A 19,884-nucleotide genomic window follows, 5' to 3' on the forward strand; every position below is an offset into this window, starting at 1 on the left:
TTAAATCACTTATCTATGTGAAAATTAACTGTGATTTAGGAAAGTTGAGTAGAGACCTGCTTTAGCAGTAGGCTTTAGTCACATGACTCCTTCCATTCAGTCAGTAAGATCAGACGCTCGAGTAAAGATTGCTCATGCCCTGAAGGGTTCAAAGATCGGACCTCAGGTAATTACAGCATTAGAATACAACATATGTTTTATGGAGAGATCAATTCTATAGCTAAAAGCTTTATAGCTTGATTCAGAAAAGCAAATTACTTAAACTTTACAGAAAATAGTAATAGATCATTAAAGAAGAGCTCCTGTGTTCAAAACACTTACTGAATTCTTCACACAAGCATTTCTTACCTTAAAAATGACGTGTCATACAGGGCACTTCCTGTGTTGGACTTATGGAACTTTAAAACATATGCACTGCAGAGATATGGAATATGGAGATGCACATCAAATGTTTTCAGCCGAGCCAGCTGTAAGAAAGAATATTACGTTTGAAGGCCAAGATTTTTCAAAAGTGACCAGTTACTTTTACTCGTCTCTCTCTTTTGTGAACCTGAATATAGAAACATCATCAAGAATTCTTATTTACAAGAGATTTAAGAGACTAAAACAATCACAGGTTTCCCAATTTCAGACTCTTCGAAAATACTTTGAGCTTTGCACCACAAAATTATAGTGTAAAATTTTAGTTGCTTTTGAACACGTAACTGATTTTTTTTCATTTGAATTTAATTTCATTTTTACATCTTGGCAGCAATAAATGAATATGGAAAGTAACAGAATAAGCAGAAAGCTTAACTTGTAATTTGCATACCTTTTCAAATGTGAGTACTGTAATGGCTATGCTCATGTTATGTATGTAATGTCATGTAATGTCATGCATCATACTGTAGCAACCTGCATTTTTAGTGTGTGTGTATATGTGGGGATGCAGGACAGAAGAGCGTACAACAGTCTGAAGAGCTGAGCATGCTCTACAATGCCGAGCCCGACTCCCTGTCCCCAGCTCAGCGACAGCTGACCCTGCATTCCAGCACTGCAGTATTTTCTAACTCTGACAAAACTTAGCAGCAGCCCAGCTGGCTCTCCCTACTCCTTGTCACTCTTATATAGTCAACAGTAGCTCCAAAATATTTGCTGCCAAATCCCGAACTTTCATCCCTCTCATACGTTGCTCTAGAAATAAAAAGGGAGAAAGGCAGGGAAACTGCCTGGGCTTTTGCCTTCTTCCTAAGGTGCCTTTCACCTTCAGAGACAGAGTGGATGTAGGCAGTTGTCACATCTGTTGCAGTTCTAGGCTATTAGGTGTCTCAGGTGGTGAAGCACATTATGTTCTAGTCCACGATCATCTGCATATGAATTTTTATGTCAGTCTAAGAGTCTACAAGTTGCTTCACCATTAGAGAGAAAGCAAATGGAGCTCAGTAAAGGCAGAGGCTTTGTGTTCACGCACTGATGCCATTCTGTCCTGTCATTTACCCTGTAAATGCAGAGGGATGTGCCTTACTAATTCATACTTTCATTTTCACCTGAACTGAATTGTTTTAAACCTTGCTAAATGGCAGGTGACACCTGTGGCTAAAGAGTCCAGAGCAGAGTTCAGCACAGTTAGTAAATGTATCATCTACAGAAAGAATTCCGTGACAAATGGTTGACAGTAGAGCAGTGTCCTTTTTCAACTGGGTATCCTCCAATTCCTTACTTCTACCACCACAAAAAGACATACTATTCTGTAAGATTATTTTGGGATACGTTGGGAAATAATATAGAGTAAATGAAGTAGCTTAGGATGTTATTCTTTGGTCAAGTAAAACCATATTAATTTATTTCTCAGATACTATATCTACCTGATGGACTTGCCAGCAAAAAAAATCCATCCCAATTAAAAATGAAGCTTTAATTAGCCTTGCAATACTTACCTGCCCTTGGGAAATATGGGCACCAATATGTTTTGCTGGAATGACAGATTTTTATTAATAAGTTTCTGGTCCATGTATTACACTGAAGATAAGAGAGCCAAAAATGTTATTCTGAAAACCTTTCAGCAAAACATTGCTGCTTTGGCAGTAGTCCCTTCAGTTACTCCTTCATTGAAGGATCCCCTAAAGAGCAGGCCATCTACTTTGTAGTGTTCAGTTCCTAAAGAATGTACTCAAACATCTCTGCCAAATGGAATAGATTCTCCCAAAATCTCAAGTATTCTTAAGCCAGCAAGTGACAGCAAGATGCTGAGAAAAGTTTAAATCTCTTCAAGGTAATAGGAGAAAAACAAACAAACAAACAAAAAACCCACAGCACCAGCCCCTATTCTTATTGCAATGCACTAATAACAATTTCTAATGACCTCTTGAAATATCTATATATATTATATAATATATAACACATACTATATATATATATAGATACACACTATTCTAATATACAAAATATATATTATAAGCAAATATTATGACACATGTAGAGAAACTGTTGGGACACAAAACCCTTTCTTGTATAAGGTAGTGTGATTTCAAGGCTCAGAGCCAGCAGATGTGGGTGCTGTTCTGTGTTCTACCTCTGTCTGACAAGATGACTCCAAGTCACTTCCCAGCATTGTGTCCACTCTTACCTTTTATCTGTCTGGGTTATTTTTGCTGTAAAGAGTTCGGGGCAGACATTACCCCCTTGCAATATCTATGAAATGTTCAGCAATTTCATTCAGAGCCTCTAGTCACAGCTGTAATAAACAAGAACAAAATATTTACCTAGTTAGATCTGCAGTATTTTACCTTTATCACTGTAAAGTAAACACACAGCTTAATTCTTACGTAGTGTACCTATGTAACACTCAGAATGTAACAGTAAAGAAATTCAAAAATCAACAAACAGTTAATAGGGTAATAGAAGTGAAGAGGAGCCTATACAAACAAAGTAAGAGAATGAAGAGAGTTCAGCTTATATTTAGGACACTTTAGTCACCCCAGTTATTTCAATGTTGTTCATAAATGTGGCTACTTCTAGAATATTTGAAATCAGATTTTTCAGACATGCACATTTTTTTTTCTGCAGTGAAAAACAAAACAAATGAATACATAATGCTGTCATCTACTGACTCACCATGGTAATTGCTGATACAGTGGTTCAGTGGTAGTGCTGAGCATGTGCAGAAAAAATAAAAAGATGGCTCATGTTTGCACACCAAACAGTGTGAATCATAACATGATATCAATATTAATCTATCCTTTATAAAATCTTAAGACCTTCTCATTTAAAGAATAAGATACTGCACAACAGTATTATCTGTTCTCTTCGAAATTAGCCACAAACTATCTGGTTTCTCTCCAATTACTTGATTTTTTTTTCTATACCTCTAAATGTTACTGACCTAAAAAAGATTTGATCAAAGGCTGTTGAAATTCTAACCCCTCCAGCAACTATTAAATTGGTCCACTCTGTGTCCTGTGCTGACAAATCATTATACTCCAGAGCTTTACAATCCATGGTAGTATCTCAATTAGAGATAAAGATGAAGCAACAGTGTTCCAAATCCATCCATCCATCTAAATATGACTTTATTCTTAAATAAAACAGAAAATCCACACAGAGTGATTCATATTCAGAGTCATCGCTGAGTTCACTGGTAACAGAATACCATTTCTGCAGTAAGTTAATCAAGTTGTATCAAATCAACATTTTAAAGTTATGTAAAATGTCCTGCCTAAGCTAAATGGCATAAACCCCTGCATACTCCTCCCTCTTTCTCATGTTTTCTTCAAATTTGCATTGAAGTTGGATTTTTATAAAACTTTCAATTTAGAGTTTCTCTTGACATTACTTAATCAGTAAAGACTGGCTCACAGAGATAAAACATACTGAGATTCAAGGTGTCCAGAAAAGAATAATGAATTTGACTAGAAATAGATCTGCTGAATTTACTAATTTCTTCAATTTTATCAATTAATAGTTCTAAGTACAGAGACATATTCCAGCTGCAGCCCTCCCATCACTGTTGCCAATGCTAGTCACAAACACACCATAAGTACAACAGAACTGATCACCTTTGGTGCTAATACACCTGCACGTATAGCAATCCAAGAAGAGGTTTCAGTAAGCTTGGAAGAAACTACCAAGGTGCAGTGAGATGAGTTTTCTTGCAACAGACAGCATAGCACAGAATCACAGAATAGCTGGCATTGAAAGGCATCTCTGGAGATCAAGTCCAACCCCTCTCTGCTCAAGCCAGGTCAGATAGAACAGGGTGACCCAGACCATGTCCACTCTGGTATTGAACATCTCCAAGGACAGCAACTCCACAACAGGACAACCTGTTCTAGTGTTCTTTGCTCTTACAGTGAAGAAGTAATTTCTTCGGTTTAATTGGAACCTCCTATGTTTCAGCTTTTGCTCATTGCCTGTAAAGTTTTAAAAGTTTTAAAGGTGTAAAGCTTTATCGTAAACACACTTCTTTGTGAAGAAAACTTTCATTAACCTCAAAGGTCTCTGGAACAAGCCCTAGTTCTGACTACAAACTTCATTTGAATTACATCACTGGCTGTAAGGGACAGCATGCTACCTACTGTGAAATGAATATTCCTGGAGTATCAATCTTTTTGTAAATTTAGTATCTTAATATGATCCATGACTTAAGTCACCTTTTGTACTGCTTTCTGTTTGATTATAATTTTACCTATTAATCATGTTAATCCAATAGAATCTGCCTTAATCAAATGCAAGTCAATTACCCAGTTCGTCAAATTATATTTTTAATGAAAGACATTTTTTAAGATTGAATATCAATTAGGGACATGTGCAGGGAAGCATGGATAACTTCAGAGCACGTGAACACTTGCCTCTCCACTGGTAGGGTAGTTTTCACACCCACTTCCAGGTCAGGTAGACAGCTGCCACCCATGCATATAGTCACAGTCCCACCTAAAAACATCCGTGGGCCTGTTGTCTAACTACAGAGAGCGAAAGGGCTAGGTAAACCCTAAAGGATGAGTTATGACTTGCCACGCAAGAATCAGAATACACAAGAAGGCTTTGCTGGCCAGTCGTTGGAAACCCAGGGTATGACTGTATCAAATGTACCAACATCGGAGATGCAAGTCTTGACCCACAAGAGCTTACTCAGAAAGTTTCCCCTGACTCTTAAAAAAAAAAAAAAAAAAAAAAAAATCTGTTCTTTTAATTCCCCTGCAGCTAAATCTCAGAAGAACAACCTCTGTATTTCATGAGTTCAGTTTTGGTTCCCACTTAACCAAATTCCATTGAATCCTAAAGGATTTACCTCATCCTGTTTTACCTAATTCTATGGAGGATTGGGTAAAAATTAATCAAGCTCTCTTTTTGCGTCACCACATACTCACGTATGAAAATGAAGAGTGATTGATCTGACAGAGGAAGAATGTTGATTAACTGACCAACATAACAGATACCAACTTCCTAGATCTAATATCTAGAAAGACCATCCCTCCTTGCGTTCTATTCCCATCTCTTCAATTCAGGTCTGCGTGGGTGTCCTGCTGCCTCTGCCGTTCCACACTGGCTTCCCTGGCAGCTCCAGGCAGTCATTCTGAGGGCAACCGCTTAATCTGCAGGTAGCCCCATGTACTGGCCCTTTCAGTATTCCAGAATCTGGTCAGTCACCCCAGTATCACTTTCCTTGGTTATTTACAGAGTACAAAATAATTTATCTACTGAAAAGAAGACACCTCTGTTTTGAGTTATGTTCATATCACACTAAAGGCCTAACAGTATTGTTATACAAAAGTTCTACAGGGAAGGGGTGACTGATGTTAAGACATGCATGTAAGTGTAGCTGGCACATGCAAACATTTCACTGGCAGTAACATTACTGATTTGGTGGTTAATTAAAACAAAGACCAAGTAAGATATAGTTCCGTAGATATTTATACTTAAATGCAAAATACCCATGACATAAAACCAACCTGAATTTTTTCCCTCAGGAGGAAGGATGGCGGACTGTACTTAACATGTAGGTAGCTCATTCAGGGTTTCAAGAGTCTGCAAAAGGTGTGCATTTATCACCACAGCTAAGGAACTAGAAGGAATAAACATAAACAGACTTCCCTGAGGCTACAAGCAAACCAGCATCAGGGAACCAGGCAAAATGGTGAGAGTATCTAAAGACCTCGGTATTCTGAACAGACTGACTGACAGCTTGTGGCAATCACAGTCTCAGAGAAGTTTTTCATTCAGACTAACTGGCTGAATATTTTCCAGGGGCAGAGGTCATGAAAGGGTCCTGGTTTTCAACAGGCTCCACTGTCAATTCCTTTTTCCAGGTTCTGACACACTAGACATGATGCCCTGACACGGACTGTCACCACCCACTCTTGGTGACCTTCATTTCCCTCCAGGAATGTGAACATTGCAGTTCAGATATAGGACCATAGCTCATCTAAGCACACCTGAGTAAATGGAAGCTGGCTAGCTCAAGAAGCAGTCACCCTGCGTGGTAATATATAAGGCTCCAGTTTCCACTTGGCATGCTAGACAGGCACAAAACCCCCGTACTAAGCTCTGACTTGTGGAGGTTTGGTTTGCTTTTGGTACGCTAACTTGTCTAAAAAGCTGCACGCAAAGATAGCAGCTGAACATGCAGGACATCAAAAGGCGCCATGAAGCTTCAGGGTGCATCTATATAACATAAGCTCTTCGTAAGTATTTGGAGACATATTTACAGCTATCTCAAGTAGCTGTGCTCATATCTAGAGAACAGGATAGTAATCTATGACAGCCTATAACAGTATGCAATTTAGGGATTAAATATCCTGACTTAATTGAAGGCAAGGTATTTAGTTCCTCTTGCTATTATTATTTACTAATCCCTTACCATCTTTTTCTTGAAATATTACCTCTTGACAACTTTTTTTTTTTTTTTTTTTCCCAGGTTTATACACTTGGTCATCTTCACTAGACCTTAAATTAGCCAATAACCAGGATCAAAACTTTTAGGCTCTAAGGAAAACAGCACGTTTGATTACAGGGGAACCAAGACTTCCAGAACAGAAAGACTATTTTCACAGTTGTTCCTGTCCTGTAAGGCTCATCTTCCCTTCTTACATGGAAATGTTGACTTGAACCTGATCCTGTGTTAAAATATCCTGTTTCCTAGTGACACTTGATGTGATTATGTTATTGTCTAATGGAGGATGTCACTTAACTAAGACCTTTCAACATATTGAGCTTTTAAGGTACGTTTTGTAAGTCCCAGAATAATAGTACTTTCTGGCTAGGATGGATTTTAAATTCTTCAGCTTAAATATTCATGCTACAAAGCTGATCAGAGAGGAGTCTTACTGGAGAGTGGGGCTGACTGCATCCCTTTAATTATACAGATGACTTGGTAGGCAACATAGCCTCTCAATCTTTGAATTTACATAGGAAAGCAAACTCTGAGAATGTGAAAGACACGCTTCAATACTGAAGAATGCTGAATAAGATAAAACACAAAATACATTTTGCTGGAAGTATATTACAAACACAAAGAAAAGTATTTAATCAAAGACACTGTTACAAATTTGTTTCATCTGCAGCATTATCACTGCAAAATCCCTTCCTAAAGAAATTGTCTTTAATTAATGTTAATAATCTCCAATTTGAGATAAATTCATAATGCTAAACACATTCATTGGTTATGGCTTTCCTGCACCAACACTTTTCTATACATTCCTATATTTAATCATCGTGTCATTTTAATTACTATAATTAGAATTAAAACAATGTGAGTTTTAAAATTTTTAATGTTCTACTAAATTATTTCATATTAAAAAAATCTAATAGTTCTAATTTACCGTTAATTTCATTTGAATTATATTTAAACTATTAAGCAGGAGAGACATTCAGGGCTTTTAAGAGAAATTACAGCAGACAGCCAGAGTTAGTTTACTCAATATACTGACTGATGGCATGTAACACAATAAACAATCTATTTTCTAACTCCTAACAGCTACATAATGTCCTTGTTTTTCACTGTAACTGGATTGTCAATACAATATTGGCAAAGTGTCACTAGGCTGGAGCCAAGCTTACCTCATATTACCATTTTTCTTTCTGTAAAGTCAACCTTACAGGCTTCAAAAAGCCACTGCATTATTCTGAATAACAGCATACCCAATTGTGCAGTTTTCACAAAAGTGAAGTTCTCAAAGAATGCCTTAGCAGACAAGGCTTGTACATCAATCAACTGGATTAGTAAAAGAAGAATCACTTTAAAACGAGACTGTTTTTGAGAGTTACAGCACTAGTCTTTTAAAATGTTTTAAGAATTTTAAAACTCATTTTTTACATTAGTTATGGAACTTCTCAACATGGAAATGTTCTCTTGCAGATCAGGACTGCACAGGATTACAAGTGGCTCTGGCTTGATATCATTGTTTTTGTACTGAGGCTGATGATCTTGGCTGAAGTTGAGGGCTCTTAGCAGCTAGCAGGAAATAGTAAACATGCTGAAGGCCTCTGCCATCCTCGTGGAAATGCAGAAGTAAGGAAACATCTTCACAGAATTAGCCCTCACTGTACTGGTAAGAAAGTATGTGGTTGTATAGGTCAGGCCCTAGCTCTAATGGTTTCTGAATGGCAGCATGTGTCACACAGACTACCAAGCACTAGCACTGCAGTTTGTAACTGCTTCTGTATTGGCTGCACGATTCTGCATCTAAGTGGCATTTGCTCTAGCAGCTTCTGCCTCACCCCATTCCCACCCAGCTTGCACAGTCTGTCAGGGAGCATCTTCCAAATCCGCTCAGCTCCAAAAGGAGGTCACAACATGCAGCACTCTATGGAAGAGGGTTTAGAGTCTAACAACACAACTCTAGCTCAGTTGATAGTGCAATTTTCTAAATACTTTATAGTATTAAAAACTCAAGTTCATCCTACCTTTTTCACTTAGCCCAGTAGTGGCTTGAGTTTTGCAGAAGTGCCTGCAATTTGTTTTAACTCCCCCCCCCCCCAATATATGGGGAGATTCTTCCCAATATGCCAAGTTGAAAAGGACTTACTTGAGAAGTCACCTACAACCTGTCAGGGTCCTAATTGCACCAACCAGCTCTGCAACCTCTTCCTCCTCCCTTCCGGAGTCAGCTCACATATGGCACAGCTGTAGCCTGGGCTCACTGCTGGGAAAAAGCTGGGTGAAGCTTCATCAGGTGCCTCCCTCAACTCATTTGGGAGCTGCATTTCAGCTCAGGCCCTTGCCCTTCACTCTTGCCTGCACTAAGTTGCAGGCACAGCAGTGCTCAGCCGGGTTCCCCGCTGACTTGGCTTCCTGGCATGGCCTTGCACCCGCCTCCTTGATACAGACCTGCTGCAGGCACTGGAGCGCGGCGGCCCCTGCTTACTGACGCTGGACTGGCTCTGCTCACCTTGCCTGGGCACTGTGGGACCTTGTCCCTTGTAGGCGAGGACTCAGCCCCTGCCCGCCTCACTGCCATCTGGCTCACTTCCCCACGCGGAGCAGCCTGCTCTCACTGCTCCCTGGCACAAGCTAAATTCCAATCCACAGCTAAATCCTACCACACTTATTTTTTTCTGAGTTGTGCTGGAATGGCCGTATCAGTGCTCAAACTGTGTAGCTGGGAGCAGGATTTTAGGGTATTTCTTTTGCACCCTCTTGCCAAGCCTACTGGATGTTTTCCAAAGGCCATCAACTCCTTAACATTGCAGCAGTCCTGCATGGTTCAAGTGCCAGAAAAACTGCCATAGCCAGATATTTTGGTGGTATCTTCATATGCTTTTGTGGATTTGGACTAGAGCTGCACAAGATGTTGGTTACCAAACCACTCTCCTGGGCACTATGTGCCATCTGCTAGGTGTTGTGGGAGAAGCTGCAAAATTCTGCGATCTCAGCAGATTTTTTTTCCCCACATAATTTTGCATTCTCAAGGTTCCAAAGGATCAAAAACGATTCTTATGGCTCACATAATCCAGAACTGAATGCAATATCCAGGTTAGCACAAAGCAGGATAAAATCAAGCTATCTTAAATAACTGCAGCCAGCTCCAGTATTCTGTAGAATCTAAATATTCTGAATGTCTTTTGCTGAGTTCTCACGGACTCATCCTCTGAACATCTGCAGCTAAAAAGAAATGAAGTATAAAATGCTATATATACACACACTATCTCACTGAAGTATATTATTCTGGAGAAAGAGGGTCTCCATACGGCTGTATGTCTCCATACGGCTTCTCTTCAGAGGAAGCCTAATCCGTAAATACTCTTCAGCTCGGTATCACAGCAATTTTTGATTATTTTTAAAGTGTACATTAAATTGCAGCAATTTAGTTCTTTATCAGAACTACTGACTGTTCAACCAGAATAATATGCTTTTTGAAGCAGTAACCACTAATTTAACTGAAGATCAGTTTGCATGTATATCTTTACATCACAGAAGATACAGAACAGATTTGTATAGAAAATAAAGGGTACTACAGTATATAATTAACACAAAAATATTCCCCAGGCCTAACTGTCAAATATAGTAACAAAACAATGCATTTATGTTTTAATTAGCAATGTTAGTGCTGGTAGAATTAGGCACAGAATGTTGTAGGATTATCACATACCAAACCCACATTGAATTCCAATTTTCTTTATCAGGTTTTAATTTTCTGACCAACATTCTACCCTCCAAGCTCTTAATTATATTCCTTTTCCAGAAAGCTTTTTTCTCAGTCAGTTACTGTGATTGGAAAGTATTAGAGTCTGTCTATGCAACTTACTGGAAGGTTTAGGTTAAATCAACAACAATAATAAACTTTGTTGCAAAGTGCTGTAAAACTTGTAGCCAGTTCTGAGGTTTTTTTTACAGGTTCCAGTGCTAACTTTGTTCTAGTCCACAGGTCTCCAGGATTTTTCCCACCACCTGCCCTTTCTGGCATCCCTTTATTTTTTGGAATGTGCAATGGGCTGGTATTTCACAAGTGATTGGTACACATGAAATAAGAGTCTACTTAAATCTTACCTATTAGTACTGCAAGATTCGAAGTCTCTCCAAACAATTGCTACTGTCATTCACATAACTTACTTAATTTTCTCTGGAGCATCTGCAAACAGAAAGACCTCTCTAAATTTGAATGAACAGTCTTAAAGTCATCCTGGGCCGCTTATGCTGGCTCTCCAAGTAACACCAGTGTGACAAAACCTCACTGATGTTGGTTGAGTCCCTTGAGTTGGTTGTTCCTGCTATTGCGAATGATGTGGACGAATTTCTCTTGGCACAAAAGCATATTTCTATCCCTCTTTAACCCTTGCTGAACATAATTCAGCTGTATGATTCTCCTGAGCCTACGGTGACTTGTCAGAAGAGTTTTGCATTTCCACTGGGCCCAATCGAGGTAGCCAAGTGCATGACTAATTTTGAGCGTGTGAGTACATGAGTGTGTGAGCAGTTTAATTCACATCAGTCATACTACTTACATGCTCAGGATTAATTATACATTTAAGGCAGATTTGCCAGTAATTATCATGAATTGCAACAGCAGTGATTTAGTCCTTCCATCAGAGTTAACATAAGTGCATGTCTCATTATTACTTCTTTCCTTAAAAAAAAAAAAAAAAAAAAAAGAGAGAGAGACCTCCTTGTAATCATAGTTTCAAATAAAAGCTAACATGAACCCTAGTGTCTCAAGACACTTGAACCTCATGAATTGTAGAGATCTATTTATGCACTGTTCAGATTAGCAAGACTGGTGATACTTTGTAGGCTCTGGCACCTGATCATTAAAATAAGCACATTTTATAAATTTCAAAACTACATTGAAGGTGTACTGTAGTGCTTAAGTGCCTTCTACTTAGAGCAGCTAGAAAAGCAGTATGAACTGATTACACAGGTGCATCAATATACAGTATTTTGTGTCTGAGAAATACTTACCAAGCAGGGTTATTTCAGCCCATACAAAGCAGTCATGGTGTGCAGCGGCTGTTTTAGGGAACACTAATAGCTTGGTTGCGGAGCCCATTACTGTAGAGACAGCTACAAGCCAGGGATCAGCTGTGTTGTAAGCGTATTTATTCTCACTTTACCCTCCCCCAAAGATCAGAGAAAGGGAGCAAAAAATACTGCAGAGAGGAAAGCCCATGATACTCTGACAGGCTGTACTGGCACTTAAGAGCTGCTGCTGTTAGCTCTAGATTATCAGTATTTTAAGGAAAAATGTTAGCTGTACATTAGCAGTTGACTGACTTTTCCTACTCCATTTCTTATTTGATACATCATCATGATAATGCCTGAGAAGCGTTAAGTTTACAATAGTTTCTGAAAGATGGTTAACTCCAAACATAACAGAAATTAACAAATTAAAGATAATTCTATATTTTATAACATATTTTCTATACAGTTTATGACTTAGCTAAAGGAATATACTTCTAATTTCGGCAAAGAGCCATCTTTATAATATTATGCAATTTTAATGTAAAACCAACAAGTGTGTGAGGAGAAGGAGTTAGATGGAGAGACAAGGAAGATAATGGTGGGCTAATAATGTTACAAAATGATTTAGACCTTATGGAGTCCAATCAATTTCCACCACGATTGACCTTAACCAAATACAATATTTGCCAGCTAAAACACAACTCCAAGAGGACTCAATGCTGCAAGCCAACATCAGAAATGCTCGACTCTAGCCACTTTTCCAACTGATGCTAATAGACTACTGCTGCAAGGAAGGCTTTGCACTAAGTAGCCCTAAACCATGGCCAAACAAATATGGAAACCAAATGATTCCATCTCAACAACGCTGGGTACTAGAGCCTGGTACTAGAGCCTGCCACTTTTCTGAGAATTCCGATACTGAGGGCACCACATGCTCTGAGACGTAATGAGGAAAAATACTGAGGCTTATTTTTTGTAGCCCTTATTAAAAGGTGCTAATATTTATTGACTCTTCAGTGAGGCTCCTCATATTGTGTCAAAAGTGACAACTTTTTTTTTGGCTAAATATTGCTTATATCATTCCCACAATGTTTATACTGGCATTCAAAAATGATCAAAAAAGTAGCTCAAGGAAAGAAGGAGAAAGTTGCACCTACTTCATCTAGATTCTTTCCTCTTCCTTTCTTTGTCGGTAATAAAAAAGTTGGAAATTCAGAACATTTCAGACCTTCACTTCAAATAGCCTGACATAATTTTTGTGCAAGTTTTGTGTAATCATCAGCTAAATTATAGTTATTGATTGCTGCCATTAAATAGTCAACTTTTAGTCACTGATCTAGGCCAAAATGGCTTTGAGCTGGCAAAGGTTCATTAGGAAAGAGAAATCCTTCTGGAGTGCCTTATCCAAGCATAACAAGTAGAAACTTTTATAAACAGCAACGAAAATAATCAGCTCAGCATGCACAGTCCCTGAAGGCGAAGACATATGTATTTAAATTATGATACTGTTACAGCTTCTGGGTGTTGTCTAAATATGAAACTTATATACTATACAGAGGATAAAAGAATAACGATAAATGTCATAACTGAAGTGTCTGGTATTTAGTGATGATGTAACTCACTTGTGTCTTAAGAATCGCAACTGATAAAAGAAATTCCTATTAATACTTACTACTAGTTAGTAGTAACTAGTTACTACTAATTTTTATTTGCCTAATTTACATTCATTTTGCCATATTATCTATTTGAATGCTTTTTGAAAGTATATTTTCATATTTCAACAATAGCATGCATTTTCAGTGAATATATGAAAATGCAAAAATGCTTAATGTTCATACAACCATCTATAAATACCTATCTAAGTATCTATAACTGTGTATAGCTACAAGATGTAACAAATGAGAAATGTATAGTTTATCTATACACATAATGAAGGCAAAATAAATATCAGGGTAGTCATTTTACATTATCCTTTTGATCTACAGGCTACCAGTGGAAGATATAATCTTTTATTTATATTATGTGAGGTAAAATTTCGAAACAGGATTTTCTGTGTCTATCTTCCTGCTCAGTTCATAATTAAGCCTGTAGGGCTGCATGGTTTATTTTTTAATGCTGTACTTGTCAATTTCTGTTATCACTAGTTTAAAGTTCACAGCTCCATATATCAGAAAATACGACAGCAAAACAATTTATATTAGAAGCGTTTTGAGTTGAAGGGGTGGCTAAGCTTTTCTGTGTGTGCTGTGTGTGAAGGTTTCATTTCAAATAGCAGCACTAATTTACAAAGCTAGAAAGAGAATCCAAACCTCTAGTGACATGTACTTTCCTTCACACCCCCGTATCTTTTGCCCCTCCATATCCTCTCTCTTTTTTTAAATATATATATCTGGGATAAATTTTTGCCTTCATTAGCATGTTGGCCTTTTAAATTCAGCTCCAAACTAACACAACCTGTCCTACCCAGATCAACTGTGACACCAACTATGAAGAAAAAGTATCTCATATTTTGCACAAAACATTACAAGGTCAGATCAGCGTCTTTCATCTCTTCGCACCTTCACCAGACTGAACAATAGGCAGCAATAATCCTGCGACATCCACAACTAATTTATCCAGCAAGAAGTCAGGTAGCACTCTGAACCGCACTGCTGCCTGAATAGGTGCAGTAAATAAGCAGCTTAATGGTAGCCTTTCAGGCAGGAGGGCAACATATCACAGCGTGGCATTTTTATAATCTTCCTGGCATGCCGACAGCCGAGAGCACATAGCTGAGCGTATGTTCCCTCTTCTGTCGGGCTTAGAACGCATGTAATCGTCAGATTGTGACACATTGTGCCTTTCAGCAAGTTTAACTGTTTTATATCCCCTCTGATCTACGGCTTTGTACATCTGTTAAGTTGCCTCTTAAACTTCAGTCAGCACATCTGTGGATCCAATCTTTCTGAAGTTCATTGCGGGGCTTGGGTTTTGCACAGCATTGCTTTGTACCTGGGCAGTGTTTATTTGTGAGGAATACCTATTGATAGGGGCACTGGGAACTTATCCCAATAGCTTGAATGATAAATTGGTGAGTGAATAGGTCCCCTTCCTTTATTTCCTTCAGCAGCAGCAGTGTCTTCTCCCCACCCAAATGACATTTTGCTCTAGGGGCATAATGGAGCCAGTTACTGAGCTTCTCCCAAAGGGTGCCCTAGGAAGGCTGATGAAACAGGTGGGTGCGCTGATTTGCTGATGCACTGAATATTCTCTCAGCCTCCCACTGACACTGGCCAGATTTCAGATACTTGGTACACACCGACTAGTCTCTCAGTGTTTTGTCCTCCGGCACAAAGCAGCCTGTGCCAGCCAGAGCTCTCCAAAACTGTTGCACTGAACACGATTCAAAGTAGTGCTGGCTGGGGAATTGAGCCATCAATGCAGAAACCCGTTTGGCTGCCAGAGCTACTGGACCTGGAAATAAAATACTGGATTCCTAAAAGTAACTCCAGGGAAAGCCAATGCATAACTTTTGACTTTCCCAGAAATCTAGCAAAAAAGATTCTTCCAGTCTTTATTAAATGAGATGAGTTTCTTCAACTGACCCTACCTATACAGCAAGATAAGTTAAATAAGAACAAGTCAGACAATAACCCATCTGCTCTACTGCAGAACAGTTTCTTCTGAGATACTGCTCACATGTGGGCACAGTTTCAAGTTACCTGTTCTGCCAAGAAATCAGTAGATATCACATAACTATTCAGTTAAAAGAGAAATTAAAAAAATCCAGAAAATTACATTAAGTTTCAGAAAATGCTTTTTGATCATTCTTAGAGTTGGAATGTTCATCTGTGCCTATGGGCACAACCCAACCACTTCAAACTCAGAGGCCTGAAAACCAGAGAGAGAGAAGCCTTCAAACTAGACAAGATCAAATGAGACCAAAAGCAAATCTACAAGTAGCTATGCATTTCCTGGCATTCTCTAACACGATTCACATGGGTGTGCTGCTGCACAGAGTGATAAAGGATGAGAGGTTGCTGCCCAGGTTTCCTCACTAGAATCCCTTCCTCCACTTTGGCATGCTGGAGAACATGAACGTTTGATTCATTGGTGTTGCTGGATTACTGTCAGATGTGAAAACTGCCTTTTCCATTTAGATATACAGCTGCCAAATTTGTCCCTTTAAACTTACAGAGTTGTAATACTTTCATGTGCAGATAAGCTTCCTCTCTTTCTTCACCTATGGCACTTTTCCCACTCTCCCCCAAATTATACCCTATGTTTATATATGATGAATTTTCCAGAACAGTAAGAACAGACTTCTTAGTGCAGCATCATTACCCCCTTGCTTGGCAATGAAGGAGCAAAAAGCTCCTCTGAGCTGGCAACCATCAAGCTTTACAGTCTAACAAGTTCCACTACTATAATGAAAATTCAAAGACCTGGAAACAATATACAGACCTTCCCTGACTAATTTTATTATGCAGACACACTTAATAGCTCCTGTTACAATCACATTTGTAGCAGGAAAACAGTATTGGATTGTGACTATCACACTAAATCGACATGGATTATCAGTCATTAAAAAGGAACAAAATTAGCAGCAAGCAGTAATATTTTACACTTATCGAATCTACAGCTGGTCAAGGTTCATTACAATACTGTGCAATAAAGTCAGAAAGCATTGGCTCATTCTACAGAACATTTAAATCTCTATTGTATTTGTGTAGGATATAATTTCTGATAGCAATAAAGCCTAATAAAAGTTACACCCCGATGAATAAAGTGTTAATAAATTGACCCAAGACATTTAAATGGCTAATTATATTTGAGATAAAGGAGGATTCACTTGTTTCTGTGGATTGTTTGAAGCTGTACTCTAACCAGCTAACTAACCAACTACAAAATGATTCTATATAAATATATCTCTGTGGTATAAAATATTAATATTTCTAGTTCCTTTTTCAATAGATTAATAATTGATGAGAATTTCCTAGCACATTTCCTATTCATCAAAAGAATCGTACCTCTCTTTAAAATGTCCAAGCTTTGCACAACTTAACTTTAGCTATTCCCTAGATTTTATCTTATTTAAAAATATTTACACCAACTATGTTTAGTTTTTCCATAGGCCCTTTCAATGACAGAAGTTACTTTACTGTACTATAAAATCAATGTAAAAAGACAGACCAAACAAGAACATCAGCCTGGTCATAGCATTCATACAGAATTATCATCATTAGGGGTCTCCCAAGATCCTGCACCCAAGTCTACAAAGCTCTCATCATCATGCCTGAATGGAGAGGTACATCAGCCAATACATACTTCCTTCAACTTATTACCTACATAACATACACATACCATATAAATTCAGGGGAATCTCCCTCCTCTCCAACCCATCATACAGGCAAATGCTCACATATATCTTGATCCCACTCTGAGAGGGTTCAGTTCCCTACAGAAACTCAATACATGACACCTGCTTGCACTGGCATCCAGAGGCACTTGGATCCAGAAGCAAACTGCAGCATTGAGTTCCACCATCCACAAATACAGCATCCAAAAATCCACAAGAATGCATGAGAAGCTTAATTTAACACACAGCAATAATCCCTGTTTGCCTCCACAGAAACACTTACTAACTAAAGCTAACGAGAAGTCAGAACCTGCTGATTCTAGATCTGCTTTACTGCACAGCTGCACAGACAGACATGGGAGTGAGGGACAGAAGCAATCGGAAGCAGCAGGTTCACAGACTACAGTTGGCAGTTCGAATCATAACAGGTACCTGACGTGAATGCAACTGTCTGACAGCAACACTCTTCTTCAGGGGGCTGGAAACAATTCTGGTTGCTGGAGAAATTGTAAGTTTTTTGCGTATAGAGATGGTACAAAGGGGAGACAGAAGGGCGAAGTTTCAGCCTCTTAAAAGAGACACGAATTATTGAAACTGTTGTTTAAACTTTTTGTATAGGTCAAGGGGAATTTTATACAGGTAAATGAAACAAAAGCATCTCAAACCAGAAAATGTGGTTTCCATGTTGTAAACTGAAGTGTTCCAGTCCTCATTCAGTAACCTACTTATCGCTTATGTGTACTTAGTCTTTCTGCTCTGGCTGGGGAACAGGTGTGCAAGTATCAGAAGCTATGAGATGGGCATTTCCACTTTTGAGTAGCATAGTTTTATTTTGCCTTAACTAGAGATCTGAACTTTACTACTGATAATCAGATCACCTAGAGAGAAGTGGATGCATCCCTCCCAAAAGCTATTTAATTTCTTCTCTAGGATCACCAAAGGGTCATTTTACTTAGTTGTCCAAAACTTTTCACAGATTATTTTGTGTAGCTAAAATTCCTGCTTGCCTAGATAATCTTTGGATGACTAGATGACTACTGTAATTAGGGTCATACTGGAGACACTAACTAAGCAGCTTCAGTTCAAAACTTTGGTCTCTTAATATTATTTAACTTAAACTCATGCAAGATGCTTGGGAAAAATATGTTCTTTGGGAAAAATCAAACTTTGTCATCTCTTCTAGAAACTTCAAGTCAAAGCCTTGCTGATGGCAACCACTTTATCTCCACTTGCCTTCACAGAATTACATAATCACCAAGTGAGAGAAACAAGACCAGACTGCATCTTCACTTCACTACTTTTTTTTTTTTTTTTTTTTTTTAACATATATTGGAAAGAATTTTAGAATGCATTATTTTCCTTTATATCTAGTCCCTATATTTTAAGGCTTCACCTTGTACAAAAAGTTTGAAGCTTTCTAGGAAAGAAAATGTGACCTAGAACAAGAGTTTTCAGAGAAAATTCATGTGACTAAAATACAAGTCAGCTCTTAACACCTCAGTTCTGTACTCAGTTAGCTCAGTTCTTCTGCTACTTATTCATTTGCTGAGAAAGAACCATTTTCCTTACCAAATTGTAAATTTTAATGACTATAAGCCTACTCTCCTCTGAAAAAACTTTGGAAAATTGTAGTTCTGGTCTATGGAATGACAACAGGCTTTCCCAAGTTCCTTTTCCATTGCTACTACCTTCTGCAATAGCATTATCACATAATAGCTTTCACAGAATGGTAAATGGTGTAACAAATCAGAGAATTTATTTTGGTTTACTTGCATAGCTGTGTCTGAGCTATGATGAAGATGCTGTAAGCATAACACCCTGCAAATCTAAGTTCTATCTGTATGAATTTAGCCTACATTGAAACTGAAGTACAAAACTGTGTTGATTCCTGATGCTACTCAGCAAAGTCAAGACACAGGTAAGAAGAAAACCACAGATGGTGACTTCTTACTTTACTTTGCCCAGAATATCTTTGTTCCTATTTACTATCATTCTTATCTTCTAACATAAGCTATAGAATAATAATAATAATAAAAAATCTGGCTTCTGGAACTTTATCAATATTGAATAATTTCTTAACACAGGTCCCAAGTCAATGAAACACTTAAAAGCAGGCCCATATGCCTTTACCTTCAAGGGACTTCCAGATACCGCTGAAATCCTCTCTGATTCAGAGAATATTCTCATTTGTTGCACTCTTATTTTTCTAGCAAGATATCCAATACCGACAAGGAGAAACTTCTGGTTCTGAAGGGTGTACTTTGTCTCTCTTCTAGACTGACCACGTTTTTGGAGCTTTTGTGTGTTTTCATCACACATCATGTATCTTTGCATTAAGGTAACTGTTAATGGATGTGTATAACTTTTATAGACATGGCTTTAGCATTCCACAGACACCGCGGCCATGTCTATTCCCTATGTCATTTGATCTGGCTTGATAAGTAGTTGTTCAAATCAGAGCTGTTTCGTGAAGTGCTCATAAAACTCCCCTGCAGTGAGCCCTGGTCTCTCAGGAACCGCAGCAGCTGTGCGGAGCAGGCGGGCGCTGCTTCCTCTTCCTCTTCTCCCTGCTGCTCAGCCTGACACTAACAGTGCTCAGCCCGGGGGATGGAGAAGCGGCAGTCCCTGCCGGATTCCAGCTCCTCTCCCCCTTCTCCCTTCTATTCCCTGGCCC

General features: G+C 38.6%; 1 long non-coding RNA gene across 3 annotated transcripts in view; it reads left to right on the forward strand.

The window, feature by feature from the left end:
• Window positions 1–19,248, forward strand: part of LOC134144594 (uncharacterized) — a 54,363-nt gene extending 35,115 nt beyond the window's left edge. For 2 of the 3 annotated variants that reach the window (XR_009959429.1, XR_009959427.1), the window contains 4 exons: window positions 6,893–7,196; window positions 8,333–8,525; window positions 17,552–17,638; window positions 18,394–19,248. This is a non-coding gene — a long non-coding RNA (uncharacterized LOC134144594). The remainder of the gene's footprint in view (window positions 1–6,892; window positions 7,197–8,332; window positions 8,526–17,551; window positions 17,639–18,393) is intronic. The other variant, XR_009959428.1, reaches the window with a different exon arrangement.
• The last annotated feature ends 636 nt before the right edge of the window (window positions 19,249–19,884 follow it).

The sequence above is a fragment of the Rhea pennata genome, chromosome 10 (assembly GCF_028389875.1).
Source record: "Rhea pennata isolate bPtePen1 chromosome 10, bPtePen1.pri, whole genome shotgun sequence".
Classification (NCBI taxonomy): Eukaryota; Metazoa; Chordata; class Aves; order Rheiformes; family Rheidae; genus Rhea; species Rhea pennata.